Here is a 19852-nt window from a genome sequence, read left to right as displayed (position 1 = left end):
CTATTTCGTACATCGAATATCCTTCAATGAAGACTGTAACTTTTCGCTTGACGAATAATAAATAAACAAAATTATTGTATTTGGAGCAGTCAAAATCAACTATCAAGTCATGAACGACCATTGCATTCACAAAAAATGACTTTTAGTGTATGATGGTGGGCCATTTGGTCTGAAGATGTGATAAGTTCGCACTATTTTTGATAATGACGACGTCTACGTCTGAGCAACAGACGTAGCCAGAATTATGCTAAGTGGAGATTTTACTACAAAATAACATTTGCCGATTTTCCTTCTAGTTAATATAATAATAATAATAATAACGAATAATAATAATATAGTACAAATCGAGCAAATCAAAAAAGTAAATATTTTTGAGTGCCGGACCAGGTCATTATAACCTATATATGAATACTCGTGAACAAATTACTGATGGAAGACAAAAATTAAAAGAAAATACATACGAGTACAACATAAATATACTTAATATATTTTACTCAAATAAGTAATGTCACAATGTAGTAGGAATAATTTACATTTAGTCTCTTGAATGATCTATTAGTAATAATATTATGTGTATGTTATAAAAATTAAAATAAATTTTATGATTACAATATCTCTTTACTTATAGAAAAGAGGCATTTAACTTTTGCAATACATATTGCACGTAAATACATAAAAAAGGAGTTTATTACCAAAAATATATTACTTTTAGTGCTATTTTAAATCACTTTATTGCTACATGAAATTATTGGTATAGTACATACCATATTTTTTTGCATACGAGTGTACATGAAGTCAGTATAGTTGACTTTAATATAATATAAATACAAGTTTTACGGAAAGTTAAGTAAGAAACTTTTTTGTTGAACGCATCAATTGGATTAAACTACATTAATTGTAGTTATAATTTAAACTATAGTAGTTCTTAACAAATTACAAAGAACCTTTTGCTTTGTAAAAGCACTCTTTAGTTTATACTGAATTATATTTTAATTAATACCATAGATTTAATTTTTGTAGATTTTTGTTTCTTTAATAATACCAGTATTAGAAGTAAGCAGTATTGGGTTAGGTTATGTATATACACGTATATAAATAAGTTTATAAAAAAAGCAATTACTATTATTTTAAAAATCTTCATTTCAATGCAATTTTCGCACAAAAACTAAATCTAATTCTAGGATTATTTTTTTCGATACTAATTTTTAAAAATTGAAAAGTTTTCCAAAATTTTTAATGTTTTTTTGTTAAAACTTGTAGTTGATATTAGTACTAAAATATAATCCTTTACTATCTTTAGATCATGTTTTTAAGATTCTATCCCCTTTATGCTGAACACACCACTGTGTGTGGCACAAACCGTCGATTCCAATCGGTGGGATCGTTAATTTGTTTTTTATCTAATTTCATTAAAAGCTTTTAAGTTAAATAAACTATTAACCTTCAAAGCTGAGAATATAAAATAATTCTTAAGCCTAAGTATAAAACACACCGTTAGAATTGTAGTCTTACATCGTTTATTTGACTATAAAGCCTTAAATTAAAAATAAATAACTTTTATAAATAAATTTGCGGTCTATCATCTATGCTTTTGACATGAACTTAAAAAAATGGATGTGGAATATATGTGATAGGACGATGTTAGAAGTCACATAACATATTCTTTTTTGGATTTGTTGCGCGAAATACTTCTCGAATGTAGACAACCTATTTCATCCAGGACTATGTCACAAATCACGACCTTTTTGAATTTATTGTGCGAACAATTATTATTAAAAGTTTAGACGTGGTCCAACTGCCTTTACTGTCTTATTGCACCTATTTCACTATTGATTACACAAAGCCCTTAAAAGCTTTTTGAACAAAGTTCAGTACTCAATCTAGAGTAGAGTTTTTCTGTTCTGGTGACAGGAATTTCATATGAAACAAGTTTCTTCTGTGCGTTATCAAAACTAGACAGTTACAAAGAATATATATAGTAGTTTCCTTATCTTCAAGGCATAATCTACATTTTGAATTAGCAGATAATTGTAGTTTATGAATGTGATATTTCAGACCATAATGACCTGTAAAAAAACCCGTTAACAATCTTAAATTACATTTTGAGAATTTAAGGATGTCTTTTTAGGAGTACAGTGTTATCAGTGTTTTGTCCTAGGAAATCTTCCCAGCACTTCAGTCTCATATGATTTTCCGTTTCCTTGATAATTTGTTTTCTACTAACACAGTTTATCCCACAAAAGGATTGAGGGCCTGTAAAAGCAGTTTTGGCTAGCTTATCAGTTTGTTCGAACAATAATAACAATTGTTGCTAATAATAATAACAATTATTGCTAATAATAATAACAATTGTTGCTAACAATAATAACAATTATTGCTAATAATAATAACAATTATTGCTAATAATAATAACAATTATTGCTACAATAATAGTGCTAACAACTCAACTAAAATTACTTAAAAAGGATTTAGTATCGTACTGCAAGAAACTCATTTATTATATGGAGTACTTTTTAATGATTATCGATTTCGAAATTTTGGACCTAATGGAAAGGTCTAAAGAATCTACCGCAATTTAAAATTTGGCCAAGAATTGTGTCTTGGGTGCGTTTTGTTTAGGTTAACTTTTGGAACCATAAAATGGACAACTCTGCATAGCATTAGGTATTTATTGCATTTTAATTATAAAATTATATAAATAAAATAAAAAAATTAACTTTTGGGGCTCTTTGTGCTTCGGACACCCTAAATCATTTTCAAATCAAAGAAAAAAGTACTAATGATTATAGTAAACAACAACAGTAAAAACAAAAGCAAATGAATACGCAAAACACGTTTCGTGTAGAGTTCCGCTTTAGGTTTAAAGTTGTTTGGAAACAATTTTTTGGGTCCATTAAGATACTTTTTGTAAATGTACGTGTATTTTGATTACTGTGTTTTAAGTTATTGTATTATTGTATCTGACTATAGCTATTAAGAAATCTCAAGTCAAGTCTTAATGTATGTAACCACCCACTGTAGTTGTGGATTTTTTCAAATTTTTTCGATTAAGATTTTGATAAAATTTTTAAGAGGGTTTTCTCTAGACTAATTTCTTGACTTCATAAAGGACTTATAAGCTTTTTTTTTTTTTATTTTTTATTTGTTAACATATTTGCAATTTTATTTATTTTTAATGTATTTAAACTATTTTATTTTTTGTATTTTTTTATTTTTTGTTTTTCTAGTGGTTTTATTGATTTCTCACATATTTGCGCGCAGTTTTCGGCCATTCACATTGCCTACGTGTTTTTATAGATACTAACTTGGCCGAAACTCGTACAAAAAATATCAAATCTACATCACACATCATTACAAATTATAACTATAGAGAAATTATTTAAAAATAATTTTTTTTTCTCTTTTTCATTTAAACTTTTTATTTTATTAAAGATTTTTAATTAACCACGCCACTTGAATATTTTCGTTAATTTTTTCAGTTTTTCTTGGTTTCGTTAATTATCAGTTGTACATAAATAAAATAAAAAAAATTTAATAAATTTTTTAATAATTTAAAAATTTTTCCTAATATTTGTTTTTATTATTTTTGGTAATTGCTGTGCGGTAACACTCGAAAAATAAACTTAAAATTTTTATTATTTTCAAATATTTTTTTTGGTTTTTTAAACAATTTTCTAGAGTATGTATATTTCCTTTTTTTGTTGTAGTTAACAAAAAAAAAAAAAAAAAAAAAAAAAAAATTGTATTTAATAAACAGTAGCGGATTTCAACCGGATGGTGTCGGTGATGGTATATTGCGACAGGCTTTGTAACATAAACAAAATAAATAAATCAGATGAAGGTCAGCTTCATTATCAAGAATTTCAGTCAAAGAGAAAAAAAATATTGGAAGCCAGTTATAAACTTTAAAGAGATAAATTAAAAAATTAATTCACGAACAAATATTTTTAAATTGTGAAAAATATTTAAAAAATTAAAACGTATATAATATATATTTTAAAGACTAATAGTAATTTGAAGACCTTAATAATTACTCAGCCTTAGTTAGTAAAATTCGTATAGTAAATTTATTATATTAAAATTTTATTTTTGTTCAAGTAAAATTAGATACAATCCTGGCAAATAAAATTCAATAAACCACACAGAGAATACAATAAACTATATTCCATACGTTTTTCCACGTTTTATTTTTTGGGTCTTCAAGATATTTGTGCCCGTTCTCCTATACATTATGTATTTGTTACTTAAAAAAAAACTAACTAACTTGTCGTTGAAAATTGCTTTATTGTTTTTGGAAGTATTCAAGTATCCTCCTTTATCATTAATACATTTTTGCATGTGTTCGGACCATTTGTTAAAGCATTTTTCTCAGTCTTCTTCAGACACCTCCAAAACATGGTTTTTAAATGCAACAACGGTTTCTGCCCCTTCCGCCCACAAAAATCGTTGTTCACACAATTTACAAGTATTCTTGACGTTCGGGAACAAGAAGCAGTCATTGGGTGTCAAATCTGGTGGATGACTGCACAGCGGATGACCCATCAATTCGATGTGTCATTTTTTGAATGTTCAAATAGTCGTTTGTTAGACGAGATATATGAGCACCGGCATTGTTTTGATGAAAAATGATCCGATGGCACTTGTTTATATTCCGTATTTTACTAAAGACTTTCGGTAAACAAATGGTTGTATACCATTCGGAACTAACCGTTTTAGGTTTCTGTAATGGTATAGTTGGTATAATTGCCACATGAACAATCTTCCCGAAAAATCAAACGACCATTTGTTCCGAAGTGCTTCGAGCTCGAACAACTTTCGTTAGATTTGGTTTATCTTGAATTACCCATGCAGTTTACAATCGATTACTGTTTACGTTCTGGTTTATACGCTTATATCCATGATTCATCACCTTTTACAATCTTATATTCGTATACATCTTTTGAAGAGCCGCCATTGTACTTCTTGAGCATTTGTGCACCAATCGACACGAGCATCTGTTTGTGATTTTTTTAAATGATGGATCCAACGAGAACAAACCTTTCTCACAGCTACATGATTGTGCAATATTTATATACTCGTATACTGATAAAACTAATGCCACCATTGAGGGTTTCCTCAATCTCACAGTATGTCGCATGCCGATCTTGCATTACTCATATCAGTTTTTACAAAGCATCAATGTTTTCTGGCACAACAACTGATTTTGGACGATCTTTATGCATCACTAATTTTGTCAATGAGCGAACTTCTGTCACGATTAAAATCATTGTATCAGCGTTTTACAGTAGCAAAGGATGGAACCTAATCGCTATATGTGGACGTAAGTTAATCGATGTATTTTTGTCTTGATAATTCACGCCGAGAGACGTAATAAACCAATAATAAATAATATAAATACTCGTAACGCTCTTTTGACAAAAATTCTAAGGCAGGTTATGTTTAATAATGTCAAACTTTTGTATGGAAACGTCAGTTGACACCTGGTAACAATTAGTATTGCCAAGGCTTAAAATATAAATATTGACTGCCGTATCTTAATTTTGTTAAATACATATAAGGAAATTCTATATGAAATTTATAACAGTTAAGATATATCCACGACTACACTGTGTGCGTAATAAAAGTACTGACGACTACTTCAACTACTGTTCTTAAAATTATATCAGCACATCGCCTACTGAACTTGGTGTTGAAGGTCTAGCACCAAAATCTGCGGATTACCCAGTAGTTATAGGTTAATTCACTCCTAAATCCTTTAATAAGAGTACAATACGTGCACAAAGTGCAGCTAATTACATGTATCGACAATCCCAATTCGGAAATAAAGTTCCTGACGGTAGTCGTAAAAGCGTGATGGTGTAAAAATATTAAACACATCCATAACATTTTCCGCATAACATAGATGGCTCAAAAATGACAAACGAAGTCTACGCTGGTATTTACTGAGCAAACCTAGACATCAGACAGTCAATTTAGCAAACTGATTACTATAATTTTTTTCAAAGTGGAAAAAATTCTTTTTATAACTCCAAGACAAATATCTACGTAAATAATCAAAAAACAAAAAAAAGTAGTAAATTAATATCAAATTGCTTTTAAAAATGTTCCAAATTATTTGGAAAAAGGTTATTTGATTTCAGCATACGGATTGCAGCAAATTTATTGACTACTGGACCCTAAAAGTTTGAAAAGAAACGAAAAACTAGCAGGGTTTGCCAAAAGTGCTATAGGCAAAACACTTGAACAGATAAACGAGCTAATATCTCTTAAGAATCTGCACAACAAAATTGAAATTTTGAAATATTAAAGGCCAGGTAACTGCAAAAGTGCATGTGCATTTCGAACAAGGAAAAAGTAAAATTTAAATGTCACTAAAACATTGCACAAAACTTAGACTTCTGTAAAATAGCAACATATCGTGAAACACACTGGCGTATTATAAAAGAAATTATTAATAGAAATTAATATATATTATCAGGGGTATATAACCACCATGATATAATGTAATTAACTAAATCCATAAGTTTAAAAAAATATACTTTTGATAATGAAATTTACCATACATAGTAGCACCAAAAAAGGAGGGTTTAAGAGGCTCAAGCCTTTGTAAAAAATTTATAGGCTATCCAGCATTTTATCTGAAAACCCCTTTTGATCCTAAAAAGAAGGTTTCTAGCCACATATCTAGTATTAATTATATCGGGTGTTTTTATAGTTGCATGATAACTATCGATATCGATAACTATGGCTTGACAACTGAGAATGTCAAATTGTGTTGATATTTCTGTTCAGTAAGGTTTGGAAATTTATCATGAATCGTTCAACGCTAGAACAACGCTTCCAGAAACAAATTTGTTTGTTAAGTTAATAGAGCATTCCGCCCATTTTACGGTAAACATAATGAATCTCATTACTGGTTAAATGACTACGTCACCATACCATATATGGAGCGAAGATAATCCTTAAACCGTTAACAAATCACCGTTTCATCCATTAAAATTGACTGTTTAGTGCGGTTCACACACTGGCGGTATTATTGGTAATTTTTTCTTTCGAAATGAGGAAGAAGCTGCCATAACGGTGAATGGGGAGCGTAGTCAAGCCATGCTGACTGAATTTTTAATTCCAAAAATTAATCAGTTAAACACCGACGACAACGGTCATACAGACGGCGCAACTGGCCATGCAGAATGCTTAATAATCGACTTATTCCAAATTCAATTTGATAACAACTTTATTTCCAGAAATGCATCTCGATTACTTTTTATGGACAAATTGTTTTATGCCGAAAAATCAGCAACTCTTGAAATTATATACCAGATTATAATAAAAAAAAATCTCATTCCAACAATATTTGTGTCTAGTATTATCGTTTTAAGTTCTCATGCAACTAAAAGAACACCCAAGAACACCTACTTTAATCAACTATGTTATAATAATAAAAAATAAAAAAAAATTTTTTTATCTATCGATAGAGAAGAATTTTCATCTATACAAAAATTCAATATTCAAATTGATATTACAATCAAAAGAAAGAAATTCCAATAAGTCTTGAAGGGGACAGTTAAATCACTTGTAAACAATACCAATCTATATTATTCGCTTATTATTCTTCATTTGGAAGATATCGCATGTAAATAGTACCTGTAGTGCTTAAATAGTAAAAATGTAAAATATGAAAAATTAATTTCATGATTGATTTCGAAAAATAATTTTAAATACCATATGTTTAAAATTTGTAATTATATGGTAAAATGGTAAAAAGTGTTTGAGCAATTCCAGTATGAAACATTTGACTTGAGCACCTTGAATATTCGGAAATCTGTAAAATGCTTAAGGATGTTTAACCTGCTGATTTGTCCAATATAGTTTTATGGATCTGCACTACACATTAATAGAGACATCGAATATTATAAAACCCATACATATTTATTATCAGCATCAAGACATAAATCAAATTAACGGAGTCAACTAGATCTGTTAGTCTGTCCGTCCATTTTTCTATCTATTCATATATCCATCTACCCATCCATCCATCCATATATTTATCTATCTATATATCCAATTATTTGTCTGTCCACATATCTCCCTATTTGTCTGATCACAAAACAAAAACTGATTACTGAAGGCAGACTAAACTATGTTAATCAATAAACGAATGAATTTGGTTGACTTTTCAATGCAATGCCTATATAGACTATCTCTCAGTATACCCTTAAAATTCACAGAACACTAAAATTTAGAGTTGTATCAATTAGTATTGTATATTTATAAACCAAATGCAGTGGTACCAGCTTGCAGAAAAAACTTGTGTTGATATTTTTTAATTAGTATGTAAAATATATATATTACCGGATAGTTATAAACTATATTATATTAAGAGCTGAACCTTAGAGCCCATATCTATCAGAACACAATTAAATATAGAGTACCACCCCCAGATAATGTAGAACAAACTGGAAGTAAATCGAAGCGCAAATACTTGTATAACACAATTCAATGATGACGACACCAGTTGAGGGAAGTCTAGACACATCCACTTTCCCCATATAAAATACTCATACAGCAGTTACCGGTGGAAAATGGAAACAAATAAAGCTAAAAGTAGACTAGGGAAAATATTATCATTGCTATATCTAAGAGACTTTTTCCAGTTATAAATCTGGTGTCAGTGATCAATCATTAGTAAACACAAATTACTTTTAAATTTGAATTTGATTTTCGGTTTAATTTACTTAAAAGACAGTTCAACAGAAGATGGCCTAAATTATAAAAAGTTGAACTTGAAATGCTCCAGTAGTACACATATCTCTAGAAGCAATAAAGGTTTTTGAAAAGTTTTTTTACTTATTTTTGACTTTAAAAGATATATAATGATTACATTGTATGTTGTATATATACGAGAATATATCTGTGTACAACACTTCAAATTTTGAATTAGTTGAGAAATTTGAGACTATAGATGATGATGTATGGAAGACACACGGACGTGATATATCTGTTTATATTCCATCAAATAATTTAAATGAATATGAATACTATAAAATTTCACAATAAAAATATTTCGAATAATAAAACATGAATTAATTTACAGTCATGTGAGTTAACAATAATAAAATAATAAAAATATAAAATATGTATATTTATTACTATAAACTCGAACTTAAAAATATTATGAGTTTTGTTGCTATATAAACTAAGTCGAAAATATTAAGTTAAAAGCAAAATTTTTATTTTAAAATTAAATTTTACAGAAGAAGAAATAAATGATTTCGCCTCTTGCTTGTTTTTGTGATCGTAACGTTACGTTTCACAATAAAAGTGAGATCACATAGTAATTTTCAGATAAATGTAGACAAAGCATTTAATTATTATTTTCCTTACAGATACCGTTTTAAGACTTATTATATTTTGTATTTAGCCTAATTATTTCAAAAATCTGTCTCTGTAAGCTTTCCCTGAAGTTAAATTTCAACCAAACATAGTAGTAAGCAGAAGACATTTAGCGTGATGAGATTAAGAGCAGATGGTTGAGATATAGGCAAGGTCAAAAATATGCTTATCATATATAGAATGATCATAAGAAGTATGTGAGACACATATTAGTGCGAAGAAATTATTAGCAAATGGTTCAGATATAAAAATGGTAAATTTAAGCATACGTACTTATCTTGATCGCTAGATCAATGGGATCATTCTATAAAAAAGTACTTGTATGAAGGACTGTTTTGTCCAAGAAAGTTGTCATCACACTAAAGATTCTAAAGAAAACTGCAGAAGACAGTAAAACGACAAAAACTAGAATACTTTATCCTACTCTAGAACATCCAGAAAAATATAGTTTGCTTGAATTGATCCTATAAGTTACAATCCTATGAGATATCATGACTGTATATATATATGTATATATTATTATATATCCGTTTATATGTATATATATTATATATAATTATACTATAATAATTTTAAAAACAAAGTTCCTTACATTAAAAACTAGGTCTTATACGAATAAGGTAATACGAATAAGGCTTCCAAAAAATAAACATTATCGTGACTTTGTGCAAAGAATACCCCTCTCTAAGTTTTAGAAACAAAAATTTATTCCCTCAGATATAATGTCTTAATAATGGTAGGCAAAAATTTATAACTTTAAAAAAGGGCTATATTTTATTTAACTGATACACCAAACAAATTCAAATGTATCTTTAGCATACAGATATGCAGAGAGTTTTTTAACATGCGGTACTTGTAATTTTTGACCATCAATAATCAAATCACAATTTAATAAACCATATTATAATGATTTTAATTTTTAATTCATAAATCTACATTTCATTCGATAATGGGAACAATGAAAACAAATTTCTTGGTATCCAGAACTAATTATTAAAGTATATTCATTATACCATATGAATAATATTTTTATTTATAAAGTGAATATATCAAACTAAATAAGAATTATAAAATTCGATGTATAGTAACGTTGACATGATCCAATTTAATTTACTATTTCAAATTCCAGTAATTAATAATCTCTTAGCAGAGATTTTGAAACAAGTTTCTGAGCACACAAAACTATATATTAAAATATAGTATTCGTTCTATAAATAGATAAAGACGTTTATTATTAAAGTAAACAAAAATAAAGTACAGTAAACAAAAAAGAAGCATCTCTCATTTTGTTTTAAACTCCTTTCAATCCCTCCCTCAACCCCTTATATGTATATGGACTTATAAAACCAACGAATATTTCCAAAGTTCACAGATATTGCGTATTTCGTAATATTCGAAGAAACTGGTAAAAGAAAAAATAAATTCAATTAATTAAAAATAAAAAAATTTATTTATTTGCAAATTAACACTAATGTTAATTTAAAAGTACACTAAGAATAAGGATCTGGACTAACTAACTACGGTTAGAACATACCCACATCTTGGGATAAATTTTAGAAATAAATTTTAATTAGTCAAAACAAATTTGATGTTATTTAGAAGCATTGAATTAAATTTATATTTAATTTTTAACTTAATAATAATTTAATTATTTCAAAATATAATTTATATAAAATTCTTATTTATTTGAACACACAAAAAAGATGAAAGACTGTCTAAGCCTTCTAAATACGTTAAGGAACTTGAATAGATTAACGCATTAGCAGAGATATAGATATATCCTTGGCATTGGGATAGATTCTAGAATATTCAGGAGGCGATAACAATAATAACAATATCTATAAAAAAGTCACATTTATAAAGTTATTAAAAAATTAAAGAAACAGAAATTTGCAGACTATTTGATGCCTGTCTGATTTATAAATCGAGGATTTAAGGTTATCAAAGACTACATAGTTTGTAAATGGACTGCATTTAGCAGACAATCATGTGGTATATTTGTGCTTTCAAATAAACTATGGAACAATAAACTATAGATTGTTTTAATATTTATATAGATTTATATAGATATAAAGACTTAAAACAAATGGTTATAGATTTATCCTACGCATAATGCATCTTGATCTCTTACAATAATAAGCCGTACATATAGTTTGGTAGAATGTTTGTAATACACACAAAGAGACCTTGAGTACTATATATACTATATTTACTATATATATTCTCTTTTAAAATGACAAGATAAATTAATTTAGCGTTGGCAGTCTAACTGTCAACAAAACATTTTATGCCATTAGTCTTTTATGCTAATTGTATAAAAATTAGTACTATTACTTCTGATGAATCCGGATATAACAAATCGATAACAGAGTAAGATTGATTATATATGGTAAAATGCACATAATTTAGGATTTTCTGTTTGTTAATATACCAATAAGCATTTGAATTTTTTTTTGCTAATTGCATAAAATTTTGCACAAGGATTTTTTTTTTAAACCAAATAGATAAAGTCGAAAAATAAATAAATTTTGTGATATATAATACACAAAATTACTATCAAAAATTTGCTTATATTTAGAAATACATTTGTTTATGACTTGAAAAACAAATTCAAAATAATATACACTAATATGTGTTAATATTAGTATAAAAAAATAAATATTGACTTCCAATAAAACAGAGCACTGCGATCTTAATTGGTATTTTTTACTGCATTAAGACCTCAACTAAGTTCTTAATTGCATTCTGAAACAGCAGAATTCTATCGTTCAACTGTTAATGGTATTGCTACATGTGTTCTTACACTGAAGATAAGAAAACAAAGCTTTTCTTATAGTTAATATAAAAAACGTAGCTTTTTCTTATAGCCTATATAAGAAAACATAGTTTTCTTACAACAAATACAAGAAAATATAGCTTTCCTAACATTTAGTATAAGAAACCATAGCTTTTCTTATAGAAAATTACGGATCCATAAAATCTTTAAAACTACAGCTTAAATGTACCTGTTTACCAAGGAGGTTAAGAAATTAAATATGATTGTCGAAGAATAAGTTACAACAACTCTATCCAGATCAGTAGTAAATGAATATAAACTTGTGTCATTTCAATACAATACTATACTCCCTACGATTACGTATGAGTTTTATTTTCTTTGTTTTAGTAGTTCTTTATAACAACTGGTATTTAATTGGGTTTCTCTTCACAATATACACTACAACCACATTCCAGATACTTTACCTAATACCTCTCTTGTACTACACTACGATCCCAATTGAACAGCCGCATATCTAAGAATTAGTACCATGTTATTCGGTAATATATATCTGTTTACCAATGACGTCAGGAATGTCAAAGGAAAAGTAGAACACCTCTATTCAGATCAGTAGTTAATGAAAATGACCACGTTTCATTTAAGTAATATACAACAATCACTTCCTATGATTAACAGACATCTTTTCCTTTATTTTATTTATATATTATTTTTTTTTATCAATTAGTATTCTTATTGGTTTCTTTTCAGTATGCGGATTAAGCTGCATTATGGATATTTTGACTTACCGATTATTAATTTTTTCAATAATTATTTTGTACTACAATAAGACACCAACTAAAAGTATTTTGCTTAGATAACGTAAGTTAATATTATTTTTTAATGGGAAGTATCTGAATTAAGTGGTTTTCTCTTTTAAGAGGCTTTGCCAATGGTTTAAGATGGTTTCTAAATTTTTGTGTGTCTTATACGGTAACAAATACTGCAATAGACTTAACTGGCCCATTACCATTGCCATTACCAACTAAACACCTTTTGGCCGAATGTTCCTCTTGAATAGATTATTAACTCCAGAGGGTTTTCACTACATTTACATATGTACATATAAATTTAGTGTTAAAATGAATATTTTTTATATTTTTATAATTAAAAGTGCATAAGTTCTTAAATATATTAATCAGTAATATTTAAAAAAATATATTTAGGTATTATGTCGCAAATTTGCTTAAAAATTTGGTACTAAGAGCGGTCATAAAAACATGTACCTTTGCATCATTATTAGGTCAGAGAAACCTAAACATTACAGGTGATAATAATGCAAATAATATGTGAATTAAACTTATTCAATATAAACATACACATATTTACATACACAAGGCACGTCGTACACACATGTATTAAAAAATGTTAATTATCATTAACTATGTGCGTTAAATGTCTTACACATATTGCCCTGCTTTCAGCAGTAAAAAAAAAACGAACAGAATTTTATATGGCGGGCTTTTCAGTTTTTAAACAACTATTAATCAAAAGGGAAAAATATATGTATAAATATTTAAATAAATATATATAAATATTTAAATAAGTATATATAAATACTTAAATAAATATATATAAATATTTAAATAAATATATAAAAATATTTAAATAAATATATATAAGTATTTAATTAAATGTATATAAATATTTAAATAAATTTATATAAATATTTAAATAAATATATATAAATATTTAAGTAAATATATATAAATATATAAATTAATATATATAAATATTTAAGTAAATATATATAAATATTTAAATAAATATATATAAATATTTAAATAAACACACATAAATATTAACATAAATATATATAAATATTTAAATAAATACATATAAATATTTAAATAAGTATATATAAATACTTAAATAAATATATATAAATATTTAAATAAATATATATAAATATTTAAATAAACACACATAAATATTAACATAAATATATATAATATTTAAATAAATACATATAAATATTTAAATAAATATATATAAAATTGAAACAAATATATATAAATATTTAAGTAAATGTATATAAATATTTAATTAATATAATATATATATAATATTTAAATAAATATACATAAATATTAAAAAAAATATATGTAAATATTTAAATAAATATAAAATAAATATTTGAATAAATATATATAAATATTTAAATAAATACATATAAATATTTATAAATAAATATAAAATTAAATAAATATAAATAAATATTTAAATAAGTACATAATATTTAAATAAATTTACATAAATATTAAAGTAAATATATGTAAATATTTAAATAAATATAATAAATATTTAAATAAATGTATATAATATTTAAATATAATTTACATAAATATTAAAGTAAATATATGTAAATATTTAAATAAATATAAAATAAATATTTGAATAAATATATATAAATATTTAAATAAATATATACAAATATTAAAATAAATATATTTAAATATTTAAAAAAATATATAAAATACATATTTGAATATATATATATAAATATTTAAATAAATAAATATAAAAATTAAATAAATATATATAAATATTTAAATAAATGTATATAATATTTAAATAAATATACATAAATATTAAAGTAAATATATGTAAATATTTAAATAAATATAAAATAAATATTTGAATAAATATATATAAATATTTAAATAAATATACACAAATATTAAAATAAATATATTTAAATATTTAAAAAAATATAAAATAAATATTTGAATGAATATATATAAATATTTAAATAAATACATATAAATATTTAAATAAATATATATAAAAAATAAATAAATATATATAAATATTTAAATAAATATACATAAATATTAAAATAAATATAAAATAAATATAAAATAAATATTTGAATAAATATATATAAATATTTAAATAAATAAATATAAATAAGTATAGCATAAAATGAAACCATCGTTGAAAAGCAATAATAAGCAATGATTTAATAAGAGTTTGTTGGGTTTTTTTGGAGGAGAATGTGCGTGCGTTTACACATGAAATCAAAAAAATTAAGAAACAAACTTAAAGCGTACAAGCAAAAAAATGAAACAAAAAATCGAATTCGCTGCTGTAACGGGCACATTGTAAACAATTCTCGGAAAGCAAGGGCCGAACGGAAAATATGTAAAGCAACGACAGCAAACAAAAAAAAAAAAAACAATATTATAAAAAGTAAAGTAGACATTTGCTAAAAAAATAAATTGAATATTTAAAGAAGAAGAAGGTCTTTAAGCGTGCCATGCACAACGGATTCTCTGCCAAATAAGCAGAGTTAAACAAAAGACAATAAAATCAAATAAAATATCGATAAAAATGCAAAGCAGCAGCAAAGAAGGCCTTTGAGCAGCAGCATTAGAAGAAGAAGAAGAAACACAAGTGAGAGTTACAGCTTAAAATTTATCATTGGCAATAATTATTTTTTGATTAATTTATATGTACATCTGTATATTTGTTTTCTTTTCTCATTGCTATTTACAATTCCTTGCAATTATTTGACCACTAGCAGCAACAACAATGCGAGTGAAAAACAGTAAAAATAATTTTTGACTTCGTTTTTTAGTGGCTCATAAAATTTTACATTTTACAATTGCTTTTTTAAAAGTAACCACAACAACTACAACAACACAACACAAGGCAGTGACACTTAACCAAAAATATTTTTTGACATATTTTTTTAAATGTAGGTTCATGTGTTTTTTTTTTATTTTATATACACATTTCACACAAAAATTTTCTTAACACTTTTTTTTGTTTTTTGTTTCGTTTTGTTTTTTTCAAACACTGTTTGTAAAATATTTACATTTTAGAATAATTTTTATATTTTATAGAAGAATTAATTGTATTCATCGAAATATTAATAAATATGTTGAAAAGCTCACACAAGAGAAACAAATCAAATTTTTGTTTTTTAACTGTTTAACTGTTTTTGTTGTTGTCGTCGTCTTCTTTTCGATCATCTGTTTTTTAACTGATATGCACACGCGCTCGCGCAACGTTCACTTTTTCTTTTTGTTGTATATTTTTTATATCTTTATTGTTTTCTCTATTATAGCACATTTTTGTATACATATATGTATGTATATGCATATGTTAATATATATGTATGTTTATATACTATAAAAAATATATATATTAATAAACAATAATTATTTTAATACATTTTCTCGTTTACCGTCTGTATTCACCGAAAGTTTGTTGATTACTAAATGTTTATGTTAAAGTTGCTGGGGTTTTGGAGCCATGATTTGCGATTTAACGCTGTCGGCGCTGCTGCTGCTTTTCTGCTTTTCTGCTATTTGCTGTTGTGCTTGTTGTATTTGCTGTATTTGCTTTGAGTGGAACCGGTGCTGCGCTGGCGTGCTATATTGTTGACTTTGTTACAACGGTTGCGCTGTTGCGCCGTCGCGCTGCTATCTTGCTTGTAATTCGTGTCAATTTTGCATTTTATAATAATTTAAGTTTTGTTGTCTGTTTTAAAACTTTTTGCCCTCCTAATTTCATTGACAAATTTTTTTTTTGTTTTTTATGTTCACAATATATTTTATGTTAGGTTTTTTTTTTTGTAACTTCTTTTGTTTATCTCGTCAAGCTAAACAACATAACCATTAACAATTGTTGTTGCTATGTGATATTGTTTTTATATGATTTTTTGATTTTTTGATTTTCTGCTTTATTATTCATTTTAATACTTACAACAAAATATGCACAATTTTCTCCTCGTTGCTTCAATTGTTGGATCAATAACTGCATTACAGTTATTGCATATATTCTCTCTCTCTCGCTCCTTCCCTCTCTGCCTCTCTCTTTCTCTCTGTTGCATGTTGTATCTGCATTTTTGATTTTATGGTAGCAGCTGTTTTTCCGTTTACAGTCATAATGCAGCTCTTAAGTAATATGTAGCTGAGGTCGTTGATGCATTGTTCAATGTTAGGCAATATTGCAAAAGTTATTGATGGAGGGCGCTGTGTTATGGGTTTAACTTTAAAACATAATAAAATCAAAAAGAAGAAAAAAATAGTTATGACTATGTTAAGTTTAAGTTCTTGTAATCCATGTATTTACATCAGCGTTGCACAGGCAGTGGCTTAATTTGTCTCAATCCATATAATCCAGATTTATAATAGTCTTAAAATGGCGATGCTCGCCACATAACTATTTTCGAATATTTGTTTTTGTGATGATACTAACTAGCCCACTTCGCAGGTTATGAATTTATGATACACTTATGAGTATGTATTAGTGCTGCAAATATTAATCGAGTTCTTTCGAGAAATTTCGAACATTTTAATATTAAAGCAGATGAAACATAATTATCGTCATTCGTTTTCTTTTATTCGAGTATCCTGCGCTCAAGTATTATATTCGAGTATATGTTTATACTCGAGCGCACCGAGCCGCTCAAATATGATGGAATATTATACATGTTTGTGTTCGAATCCTTGTATGTACCCAGCGGGACTTTCAGCGCTGAAGGAATCGATTCCCTCAGCGCTGAATGGTAATGCCTAGCGCTGATTATTCAAAGGAAACCCCTAATTACTTTAACACGTGCATGTCATTGCGGGCAAGCGCTGAATCGTTCGATTACCTTTTCGAATTTGTAATGCAACATATCAGCGCTGACATGTTCGCTTACTTTTTCGAATTTGTAATGCAACATATCAGCGCTGACATGTTAGCTTACCTTTTCGAATTTGTAATGCAACATATCAGCGCTGACATGTTCGCTTACCTTTTAAATTTTATCTATGCTATTGATTTTTAAATAAAATACTATAAATTTTTTTGGATAAATTATATTTTATATTTATGTTTTATAAAATTAAAATATTAATATTTACATAAAAAAATATAACATACTTATATAGATGAATATTTTTCTGGAAATTGTTACTAACACCTTGAAGAGATTTCCAGACTCGACTCGATCACTTGTTCCGGCTTACCATCTGTACTTAAAGCATCTGTAAATACAAAAGTATGTTATTGTATACGCTAAAGTTAATTATGTACAATATACCATACCAAAAAGTGCTGCTGTCACATTCTCTAACGCTCTTAAGGACTTCTTGCTTTGGGTACCATTCTCTAAAATTCCACGAAATCTTTCGCGTAATTGGTTGTTTTTTAATAACGCGTCTCATTGATGCAGTCTATAAATAACGTAATAGATGAAAAGAAATGTATGAATTAGTAAAATTGTTATATGTGAATATATTAATAAGTTGAAATTGAAAGTAAGAAACATATATAATTTAACTTACAACTACTTCAACGGCAGTGATTTCTTCATTAAATTGAATTAAATCCTTTTCAGTTTGAGTTGTAAAATTTTCCAATTGAAACAGCTGACTACATTTTACCCCTTGCTTTAGAATGACTGCATTCGCAGCACATTGGACAATTAATCGTTCTTGACGCAGTAGCATCTACATAATACAAAACTAAAATTTCGATTATCATTTTAAATATATTTACTTAATTTTGCATATACTTACAGTGAGTTTATGATAAATTCACAAATTATATTTTATTTATATTTTTAGATTTTATTTTGATTTTAAAAATTAAAAATTGTTCACTGCACGCACTTCACTAAAATCAAAAGCAGACTAAATGTATACAATGTAGGCAAAACAAGAAATTCTTAATACTCCTTTGCTTTTCTTCTTCATTCTTTTATAATTTCAACCCCGAAATTGCCTATGTCGAACACAAATGTCGAAAACAAAGAAAAATAAAAACGAAGAGCTATTACCTCCTCGCTTACTTTTTCAGCGCTGGCATAATGGTGCCGCTGGGTAATGACATTTACTAGCTGACTTCGCAGCTTATGAATTTATGATTCGCTTATGAGTATGTATTAGTGCTGCAAATATTAATCGAGTTCTTTCGAGAAATTTCGAATATTTTAATATTAAAGCAGATGAAACATAATTATCGTCATTCGTTTTCTTTAATTCGAGTATCCTGCGCTCAAGTATTATGTTCGAGTATATGTTTATACTCGAGCACACCGAGCCGCTCAAATATGATGGAATATTATACATGTATTGTGTTCGAGTCCTTATATGAGAAGAAAATAAAAATAAATATAAACTTAAAGATTTGCTGTTTGAGTAGCTTGGAAATCTCTAATTAGCTAAAATATTTTCGAATACTTAAAGTCTTCAATCCGAATGTTCAAAGTCGATTGTTGTCGAATTGTTTAAGTAACATATACTCTGAATTACATATCGTAAACGTAGTGCCGAATGCAGAAAAAGTGATTAGTTATCAAAGATATTCACGAATGTTCATGAATGTAGACGAACTATTAATGTACTAAGCAGATAATTCTCAAGGTGACTCTAATTTTGGTTCTCGCAAACTTTTAATATAGCATATAAGGTAACTAAACCTGACGGCTTTTCTGTGAAACCTCACGTTTCAATATCTACTCTTGCCAGCCACAGATGAATATTGATTTACAACTATTTTTTGCAACAAGCAAATCGAAATTTGGTTTATATTTCCTCAACAGTTAGGTCAAGACCCACATGGCATCTATACTTCAGGCTCGTCCTGTCTTGTGTAGCGGCACTTGAAGAAGAGACACCATCTATACCAGGCTCGTCCTGTCTTGTG

At 27.0% G+C, this 19852-nt stretch overlaps 1 long non-coding RNA gene across 1 annotated transcript; it reads right to left on the bottom strand.

The window, feature by feature from the left end:
- Positions 1–18148: 18148 nt before the first annotated feature.
- LOC119687725 lies at positions 18149–18523 on the bottom strand. Its single transcript, XR_005253256.1, has 3 exons — positions 18490–18523; positions 18251–18378; positions 18149–18189 (listed from the first exon to the last, which is right to left on the bottom strand). It is a non-coding gene; the product is annotated as an uncharacterized LOC119687725 (long non-coding RNA).
- Between the last annotated feature and the right edge of the window lie 1329 nt (positions 18524–19852).

This window comes from Teleopsis dalmanni, chromosome X (assembly GCF_002237135.1).
Source record: "Teleopsis dalmanni isolate 2A chromosome X, ASM223713v2, whole genome shotgun sequence".
In the NCBI taxonomy this organism is placed as follows: Eukaryota; Metazoa; Arthropoda; class Insecta; order Diptera; family Diopsidae; genus Teleopsis; species Teleopsis dalmanni.
Note: the sequence above shows the minus strand (reverse complement) of the source record. Positions and strands in the feature narration are given on the sequence as shown.